This window comes from Cornus florida, unplaced genomic scaffold (assembly GCF_030987335.1).
Source record: "Cornus florida cultivar Cherokee Brave unplaced genomic scaffold, ASM3098733v1 CherokeeBrave_3.0.0_Hap2_Chr03, whole genome shotgun sequence".
NCBI lineage: Eukaryota > Viridiplantae > Streptophyta > Magnoliopsida > Cornales > Cornaceae > Cornus > Cornus florida.
This window is the reverse complement of record NW_026775573.1, coordinates 58,784,617-58,795,522: the sequence shown is the minus strand read 5'-3', so window position 1 is coordinate 58,795,522 and position 10,906 is coordinate 58,784,617.

Sequence of the window (10,906 nt, the reverse complement as noted above, 5' to 3'; positions counted from 1 at the left end):
ATTTTATGGACGTTTATACAACAGACGGGGTGTCTGGTGCTGCAACAATTACAGTTGTCTAAAAATATTAAATTGTGTAAGAAAGAATTACTGAAAATTAACTTGCAATGGATTGTCAATCCAAAATTCTGCATAATCTAAAGTCGATAGGCAATTCCTGAAAGGAAAGAGAGGTGACGACTGTCGTCTGGTAAGTGGAGGCTTAGTGTCTAGTGACTAGCTTGATGCTTGGTCGATATGGGCGTGGTATCCAACGGCTGACAGATGACGATCTGGTGGCTAGTACCAGATGATGGTCTAGTGGCCAGTACCTCGTTGGGTCCAATGATTGCCCTTAACTTAGGAACCTCCTTGGGAATACGGACCTCATGGGATCTTGAGGGACATTGAACTCCTTGGACCTGAAGGCCTCGATACATTCTTGGGTGTAGAAGGCCACCTTAATTGCACGAACAGACGGAGTAATGAGACTCCGTTGCTAGAGACATCCTTAGTAGTAGAGGCTTTACTAGTAGGTAGAGACCCCCTTGTTGGTGGTGATCTTCTTGATGGGTGGAGACCTACCCATTTATGTAGGTGCAGAAGGACCAGGTCTTAGTCTTCAACGATCAGGCCTTGGTAATTGGCTGCTGCCCGATACGAGATGGAGTCTGGTCTTACACGACTAAACCTCAGTAGTGAGGGGACTAACTATCGCTAGATGAAAAACACCATATTGGACGGCCTGGGTCGACGTGCCAAATTTTGATTATTGTCATCGTACACTGGGTGGCATCACGCAACCCACTGTTTTGCCCCCAGTATGATGGACGGGTAATCAAGATGTAGAGTCCCGTCCTTATATAAGAACATGGAAGCCCGTTGTCAACTGATGACTTTGGGATGATTTCCATGATCGGAAACTTTTGTCTTGCTGTCCGAGGCAAGTCCCGTCGGGATAATTATTTCTTCAGAGAACTAATCGTTCCCACAGACGGCGCCAGTTGTTCATGCGGAAATCCTCACGACTCGGAACGACGGCGCTTACCTGCAAAACAAAGGGACGTCACCTCGAATGGCACCGGTGGGGTGCCGGCCGAGGACCCTTTGACGATCAAGTTAGTACTTGTAATTGTATCACATAATAATTATGTATATTCTGTTTAGGGGTTTTTTCTCGTACCTTTATTGCCTGGTAGGATATCCTTCTTATAGTCGCTCTCCCTCGGTTTATTTGCGGGATCAGAGGAAATCCGCCTGTGCAAGATCAGAAGAGATCTGTTCGTTGCCATATTTGTAGGGATATGCTTTGCTCCTTTAACTTTCTCAATTATGCCAAGGTTATCCTCACCCTGTTGAATTACGTCGTCATTCATTATCCTAGATAAGAAATGTCATCATTCTTATCCGATGGAAATTTTTATCTCTGATAACAAAATATGTCGAAGAGGTCTGGCGGCTGGTCAAGGTAGGTTATTTTTCCCTATCAGATATTAATCGGGATTTGTGGCGGTTTTCGTCTGTTTTTTTGATCCATGTGCGTTGCCAGGGTAATCGGGTGGCTCATGAGTTGGCAGCTCTTTCGCGGATTGGCTTTGGGTCGGAACAGCTTTTATTTTTGTTACCTCCTTCTGTTGTTCCTTTTGCTGTGGTTGATGTTGGTTCTTAGTTTTTTGTGTTGTGTTTGGGTTCTGTTTGTCTTTGCCAGGAAAGAAGAAGAAGGAAAAAAAAAAAAAAATGCCGTTAATGATGTTTTAGAATATTTGACCAAATTGCTACATTAATTGCTACCATGCTTCAAGTAGATCCTAGCCTCCTGGAATATCATCTCTTGTGCAGCCCACCAAACTATGAGACCAATGGGTTAAAATGGTAAAAAATAATATTTCCATTCCAATTCCTTTTTGCATCCAAACATAAAAAGGTAATTCATTTAGTTAAAATTTTAGTTTATTCCAAACACACAAATGAAACTCCATTTTAATTCCAATCCAATTCCTTTTCCAATTTTAAATCCAAATCCCGGAAGGATTTGGTTCCAAACAGAGCATTAGCGATATAGGGGATATACGATTCCACCAATCACTCTCGCAAATCACGTGTTATGTTAGTACAAAGTTTTCAAAATGAATGGACTTGTTCAGCAAGATTACCGGTTCACCAATCCTATCATGTCCTATAAATACAGCCTGCACTTCACAAGAAGAGGAGGGGGAAAAACCCAATTACCAACCCTAAAAGCCGTCTCCAAGTTTACAAGAGTATCCAAAGGAGACACCTAAACCCAGAATGTAGAACATCTCTACCGATATTTAATATAGCCTTCAACCATACAACGACCCCAACCATACAATATAAATCGGGACTGTGCCTGCAATCTCCCGACGTCCAGAAGAGGTCAAAACTCTGTTCAAAAAGATGGCAACAACATTAAGCATTCCGATGCGGCGTGGCGACAGTACGTTTTGCTCGACACTGAGAAGCAAAAGAAAATAGGCAAGTAATGCACCAATCAAAAGGTACCCTTCTTAGTACCTTTGCTTTACTTTCTTGTTATTTCTCTTATGCACCACTTTGTATATCCACGAATGCCTTCCAGTCATATTGCTTTCTTTTATTTTTTGTTTTTAATTTTATCTGTGTACAATATCCATGAATATCTGCTAACAATTGTTTTCTTTTATTGGTTTATATTTGTTTATTTATATTCTCTTATGGATTGCTTGTATATTCATGAATATCTTCTACTTTTATTTATTTATTTATTTATTAATTTCATGAATATTACAGCTATTTGACACCTATTCTTTTATATAGAACAATTGTGGTGGTTTATTTAATATAAAATCATTAAGAGTTAGTGCACATATTTCTCTTAAGGTAATAGAATCATATTTTCTCAATAATTGTTATATTCTTTCTTTTCCAAAAGTCAGACATCTTTAAAATCATATTTTGATCTTTTCTAAAATTATGTTAAGGCTTACATTGACTAAAATAATGGCTTCCTTAGAGGCATTATGTTTTTGTAAGAATTATACTTGCTAAATTTTATTTTGGCGTAATATTATTATTATTATTATTATTTTTGCATCTAATAGATAAATACTCTCTAAAGTTGTAATCCATAGCTAGTATATATCATATATTTCATAATGACAGTTCTTAAGTGACCACCCATTTTGGTAGCTACGGAGTATTCCAAAGATATTTACTTATAAGTTTTAAAGGAAAAATAAAAAGGGTCATCTATATGCATTCCGTAAAATCCCTTAGATCCCTTCACAGAAGGTTGTTCTCAATTACCACTCCACTTTCGGTATATGTATATACATGAATATTTTAAATTTGTTTTTGGAGTTTTCCAATCAATGACATTTCTCCTAAACCTTTTACCATAAAGGTCCTACTATGTAAAGAAAGTAAATACTTATAAGGTCAGTTGGTCATCTTGGTCATCTTCCAAGGCCACTTTCTGGAGCTTTTCATTTTACCTTTACTACTATGTTATGATTCACCCTTTGGTACAAAATGAATATTCAAGTATGTTCTTATAAAACTCCTATTATATTTTGAATATTCGAAAACTCACTAATTTCATGAGTATCAGAGAATTATAAATTTTAAGTGACACAATACCAACAAGCACAGTACCAACAAGCAATAATCATGTAAATATAATAATAATAATAATAATAATAATAATAATACTAAAATATTAAATTCATATCTTCTAAATTTAATTATAGAACATTAGATTAATTAGTGTGTCCTGTCATGAAATAATAACTTCCTTTTGAAATCGTATCATCTAAAATATTTTCTAAAACAAAGTTTCTAAAATTATTTTTGTTTAGCAATTATATTTCTAAAATATATTTCCTAAAACCACATGTTCTGAAATATATTTTGAAACCATATTTTCAAATACTTACCTCAAATATTAGCTTCCTAAAGTATACGATTTTCCTTAAAAGATTATTTTCTAAAAATCATATACCTTGCTAAAAAAAAATTCCTTCTCTAAATATTTGCTTCTTAAAGCATACGGATTCATGTGTTTTCTTTATCATGTGTACATTTTTTAAAAATACACCTTATTAAAATTATAAATTTCCTTAGATTCATATTTAAAATAATATATACAACTCCTAAATTATAAGTTTCCTTACAAACATTATATATATATATATATATATATATATATATATATATATATATATATTGTCAAATCTTAGCTTCCTAAAGCATACGAATTTTCTTAAAAGCATATATATACTTTCATAACTTATATAGTTAGTTATATAGTTTCCTTACAAAACATTTAAAAAAAAAATACAAATGCCATTAGAAACATATACTCATATTAACTTAAATAAATATTTTCTTTGAAATAAATATATACCTTCTTAAATTATAATTTCCTAAGAACAATTTTAAATTTCAAATTCTCTTAGAAATATATATATATACACACACACACACACACACACACACACACTTGCTTAAATTATAATATTTTATTAAAACACTTTAAATTACCAATTTCCTTACAAATGTATATGCACTTTCCTTAAAAATATACTTTTCTAAAATATAAGCTTCCTTATAAATATATATCCTTCTTAAATTATAATGTTTGCTTAGAAACATTTTTAAAAATAGAATCTCCTTGAATATATATATAAGTTTCCATGGTAACAATTTTCACTTTATTAAAAATATAGTTTCCTTTAGAAACATTTCCTTAATTCTAGGTTTCCCTAGAAACATTATATTTATTTTATCACTCATATGTGCAATTATATATTTCTCAAACTATGAAAACATCTTATTTTCCTATAGATAAGATTAGAGCCTTTAAACCATTATTGAATAAAGCATCTCTCTAAGTATTGAAATTACTTTTTGGAATGCAATATAAAAATAAGGTAACTGTGTTTCACAGGTGTCATGGGGTGCCTAACACCTTCCTTATGCACAACTAAACCCTCGGACCCATTAATCTGGTTTTTGTAAACTAAAATGGATGTCAAATAAATAATACTTAAATATCATTTTTTAGTCCTTAAACATCATAGGGTGACCTAACACACCGAAATCCTATGTTAGGTGGCGACTCCAAATAAAATAAAATATAGGCCGTAGCCACTCCGTCGCATTAAACCCCTTTTTCTGACCCATAAGTGTTTAGAATGACCCTTAGAGAGGGCGGGGAAAAATCCGGGCACGACAGAATCCACAGCGGCCTATAATTTATTACTAGGTTGTGAATGGATATATCCCAATTTTTGCATCCCGTCCATGTTGCATCAAATGCTAATTTTTTAGGATGGCGATGAAGTTAAGATTGTAGAAGCGGACAACAAACCATTCAGTGCAAAAGTATATCATGTAGATGTTGAGCTTTACAATCGAGAGTTCGTGTTGGTAAGTTTTATTGGGAAAGATAGAAAGGGCCGACCCAAGTCGGCAACAATGCGGAAAACTCTTACAATAGAAGAAGCTAAGGAGTTGTTCTAGGAGATGTTGATGAGTGCTGAATATTGCATATTCAAACCCCTAAATATACGTATGTTAAGACCTAAAGTGATGCTTCTATTCATTGTTAGACTGATTTATATTTATTGTGTGTTTATAGGTACTTTTGCAGAGAAACGGCAAAAACTGGGACCTTATGATGAAAAGACTGATATCAAAGCTTACAGAGTCGTTGCCGCTCATCCAAAGCAAGCCCAGAGCTTAAATGGTGAAGTTTGGAAGAATACAAGTCCCCAAGCTCGAGCCTAAGTCTTGAGGCTCGAGCCCTGCAAGAGAAAAATGAAGAAAATCAACAAGGCATTAAAGCTCGAGCCTTATACCTTCAGAGCTCAAGCCCTAATCAATGGTGCTCGAGCCTTACCACAGGGTGCTCGAGCCTTGACCCTCAAGCTCGAGCATGAGGCGTTGGAATTTGAAGAGTTGATTTAAATGAAGAACCAAGCTTCCAGGGCCTCGTGCCAGACCTCAAAGATTGAGCACCATCTTTCAAAGCTCGAGCCCAGGACCAAAAGCTCAAGCCCTGTGAAGCTGAGAATGAGCAATGTTAAAAGAAGAGACCCCAAAATATTCTAAGTGTTGAAGGAAAAGACGCTTCGGAAAATAGTTGAAGAAATTTGATTAAGTATACAATTGAAGCTCGAGCAATACTTCAAGAATGCTTGAGCTTTGCTCCCAAAACTCGAGCCTGAGCCTCAAAGTTTGAGCTACACTTCTTAAGCTTGAGCCTTCCAGGACAGATCAGATTTTAAGTTACAGGAATTATTCTTTTCTAAGTCTTAATTCATTCCAGATGGGCTAGAAGACCTAAAAGCCCACCAGACCTTTATTTTCTTCTATAAGAGAAGGCATAGGCCTTGATAGAAGGGGTCAGAAGTTCCAAGTTCCTTGTTCTCGTATTATTCAGAAGGCTATTATTGTGGTGGCGGCTTTTAGGGTTTCCATAACCTTAGAAGGTGAAGATCCTGAGAAGAGAAGTGTCGTCCATGACGATAAAGACGACGACAACACAGATAATATTCTGCATCATCGTGAGTAGCTAATTCCTCTTTTAGGGCACTGATGTAACCCATTTGATTACTATGGTTTGATTGTTTTAACTCTGGGATAATTTTAATATATACAATATTTCTTGATTACATGATTACGAGCAATTGAGACAACTCAATTGGTTCTTTATAGTTTTAATAGTTATTGAATTGTTATTATCTTGTCTTAGATATAACTGTTCATTTACTATGCTCAACCTTTCCTTATTGGACGGTATCTTGCGTAGCCCTGTTGGGCATAAGGATGGAGATCATGTAATGGTGTTCCAATGTTTTTTATAAATGAATGTTTTTATAGTCCATGCTTAGGAAAGATGGATTATTTACAAAATTAGTTAGAATAGTTAAAGTAGTTAAAGTAGCTAGGTGGATAGTCCATGCTAACCGCAGATAGGTTATAGTTAACTGCAATATATAAAATATCTTTCTTTAAAACTTGAATTGAACGAATCTTATTGAGTTCAATTCATTTGAAATATAATTTGTTAAATCCCTAGAGTTGAAATAGTTAACCATAGTATGAAAGTTGTGGTGAAGTCAAAGCCCTAAGATCTCTCGCTCTCTCTGATCACTTTAGTTTAATTTTATTTTATGTTCGTGACAACCAAAATCAATCAATCCGACTAGTTACCTGTAAACCAAATATTAGTTAAAAATAAAGCAAATAAAACTCCTCTCCCTGTGGGATCGACACCCTTTCTATAGTACTATTTTACAAAGATTCGTGCTATTACGAGTGATAATAAACTGAATACAACACAACAATTTTTGGCGCCGTTGCCAGGGAGATTTGTTTATTTGTTTCATTTTTAATTAATTTATTCTTGGTTTACTAGTCTTCGGACTTTATGATATCTCACCTTAATTCTTTTTCTTTTTAAGTGCATGATATTTGCAGTAAGGACAAAGACGCTTAAGGGATTAAAAGCTTCGGTTTATAAAACCTTCTGTGAGTTTTTGCTGTTTTCTTTTACTTGAAAAAATTTATTTTTGTTACTATTAGGATTAGTGGATTTAGTGCATGTTAACTCGCCATACTCAGTCAATTAATAAAATTTAAAAAGCATTTAAATTCAATAAACAGTTCCTCTAATAACATGGCTGATAATCATGATGCATCGGGTAATGACAATGGTAATGGTAATGGTAATGGTAATGGAGAACGAGTTCGACCTGTTCCTCAACAACCACAATTGAAGAATCATTTTATTCCAACCACATACACTTCTCTTTCGTGATTTGTACTGATGCTGATGCAACCCATTATGAGATCAAGTCTGCTATGATCCAAATGCTTCCTACTTTCCATGGGTTTGTAACAGAGGATCCTTATACGCTTTTGGATGTATTTTTGGAATTGTGTTCGACTACTAAGCTGACCACTCTTACCAATGATTTATTCAGGATGCGATTTTTTCAATTTTCTCTCAAGGACAAAGCAAAAACTTGGTTGCAGTCCCTTCCAACAAATTCCATATCTACATGGGACATGTTGCAACAAGAGTTATTGAAAAAGTACTATAGAGTGGGTAAAACCTCACAAATGAGAAGAGATATCATGGCCTTTTTCCAAATCCCGGGAGAACAGTTCCATGATTCATGGGAAAGATATAATGATCTTTGAAGAAAGTGTCCACACCATGATATTACTAAATGGCACTTAGTACAAATTTTCTATGATATTCTTTCTAATTCTAATAGGAACATGGTTTATGCATCCAGTAATGGAGCTTTTCTTCGAAAGAGTCCGGCTGACGCTTGGGAACTATTTGAGGCCCTAAGTGAAAATTAAATGCAACATGCTTCTTCCTCTAGGTCTAGGTCTTCACCTGGAATGCATAAGGTTGAAAAACTTTATGAGGCAGAAAAATCTAGGGAGTTAGCCACTCAAATAGAAGCTTTGAACCGTAGGTTTGATCAAGTTTTATCATCTGGCAATGTTCCTGTTGCTAATTCACAAACTGCCCTGCCTAAGGAAGTTTGTTTAATCTGTGCTAATCCTTCCCATTTTACTGACACTTGCCCTATGATGGGACAATCATCTGGGATCCCACAGGAGCAAGTGAATGCTGCATTCTCTAGACCAACCTATAATCCATATTCTTCTACATATAACTTTGGCTGGAGAGATCATCCTAATCTATCATGGCGTAATCAAAGTTAAGGAGCCACTGTTCCATAATTACAGGGATAGTACCTAAATTCATCCAACCCTCTGCCACAAAATAATTATTTCAATCAATGTGCTATTTATCGTCCACCTCAGTTTAGGAATCAACCCACTCAAGCTCTTAATCTTCCACCTCTTCCTAGAAATTCTGCTTTTGAGGATCAGGTACTCAATGCTCTTGTTGATCTCAAAGCCAATATGTGACGACTCTGGATTTTTCAACCCAGCGTGTCCTATGATGACCCGAATCGGATCCAAGATGCGGAAGCAAAAGAAACACGACAACGGTTTTCCAAGGCACAACACACCTCTAAGACACTTTGATGACCTTCCATGGGGTCATAGAACACAATGAACCAAGAAATAAAGCAAGAATGCCTAACTCGAAAAGAAATGAACCAAGGGCAAAATGGTCATTTCAAGCTGAAATGGGTACCACCGTGCACACCATTGGAAAGATAACGAAAAATGAACGAAGATAGAGTCAAGAATCTCCTGATTCGGAGTCCGGACAGAAAAGGTATGAATTTAAAACAAGGAGGCCTTCACTGTTTAAGGATTTCCATAATCCTATCCCACTAGAACTGGAATAACTCACACTACGAGTGGAGTTTTGCTGAATGGTTGGTACCAATGGATAGCTAACTTCGAGCTCTTGAACTTAGAATCAAGAATGACCAAATTTGGATCTGAAATGAAGGAGTTATGACCTTCTGAAGTCAATGCAATAAAGCTGACCAAGGAAAAACTGAAATGGGAAGTTCCAGGGAGGATCGGTTGACCGAAATGCAACCATCAGCCGACCAAAACTCAACCGTCGGTCGGCCGAACCCCAATCGTCAGCCAGCCAAAACAAGGTTTTTTCCTAAAAAGCCTACTGGAATAGTCTCGAGGGAATTGTCAGCCGACTGATGAAGCCTCACCAGCCGACTGACACATTTGCTGCAGCTCAGAAAAGCTGCTGCAATGTGTGTGTGTGATGTTAGGTCCATTTCGAAGGCTCTCTAAGCTTTATACATGATCCAAAAAAGTTTGAAAACATCTCTTAACATCATTGAAGCATTCAAAACATGCTAAAACAAGAGGGAACTCAAAATGACACCCCGTGGAGGAATTTTTCATAAAAATTCAATAAATCGCCCAAAAATAAGTCAAAAGTTGAAACTCAAGAGTTTTGTGAAATGTGGACATGCACGCACACGTAAAAAGACATTTAAGACGCGTCCCAATGGTCCGCGACCTCAAAATGTCAAGAATGCAAAATATGACCTCTCAATGGCCAAAAATGCCTAAAAACACTATAAATGAAACCAAATGCAAAACCTAGAATGAAATGGTGCTTGGCCATTGGCCACACCTCAAGCATGATTATAGAAACCCTATGAAACAAAAAGAATGGAATTCCCACACTCGATGTGAAAGTTATAAGGCAATGACTTACGAATTTTCAATATTTTCATAATAGACTTTAAATGCAAAAGTACATAGAATACAAGTTACACGTCATTGGCCTCCGGCCTCATCTTATACATGTTGAATACAATAAAAATAGTGTACTTATGCACACTTTACATATTTAGAATCAAAGAATACAAGTTACATACATAAGGCTATGAAATGGTATTTCATGCTAACACTTGCATGAAATAGAAACTGAAAAGCTAGAAGCCATCCCACTGAACAGCAAGCATCATGAACCAAGTCTTCGTACCTGATCAAATCCCCCAGTAACTTCTGGGTGAGTAAACAAGTTTACTCGTAGAGAATGAGCATGCATGACTCGATTTCTTTAAGATTTTTAGACAACATGAATCATTTCAAAAAGGGATCATGTCACCTAACGTCTATGTCAAAGGTTAGACTCAGGGAGCATCCTAAGCTACCATAGAGCAATATCAACAAGAATCATGATACATATACATATATAAAACGAATCAAGAATGGAACTATCCAATGAATACAACAAGTTTACAGTTAATATGAATCACACTATTAATGTAATTAAATAAGGTTTACTATAATTTGTATAACATGATAAGGAGGATATTTAAATACAAGTTAACAAGAATTACATTATCGATGCAATTGACATGATTAGTACATGCCAATTAACATGACTAAATAACACACAAAACCAAGAGCAAGGCATAAAATCTATGCAACTTAACAT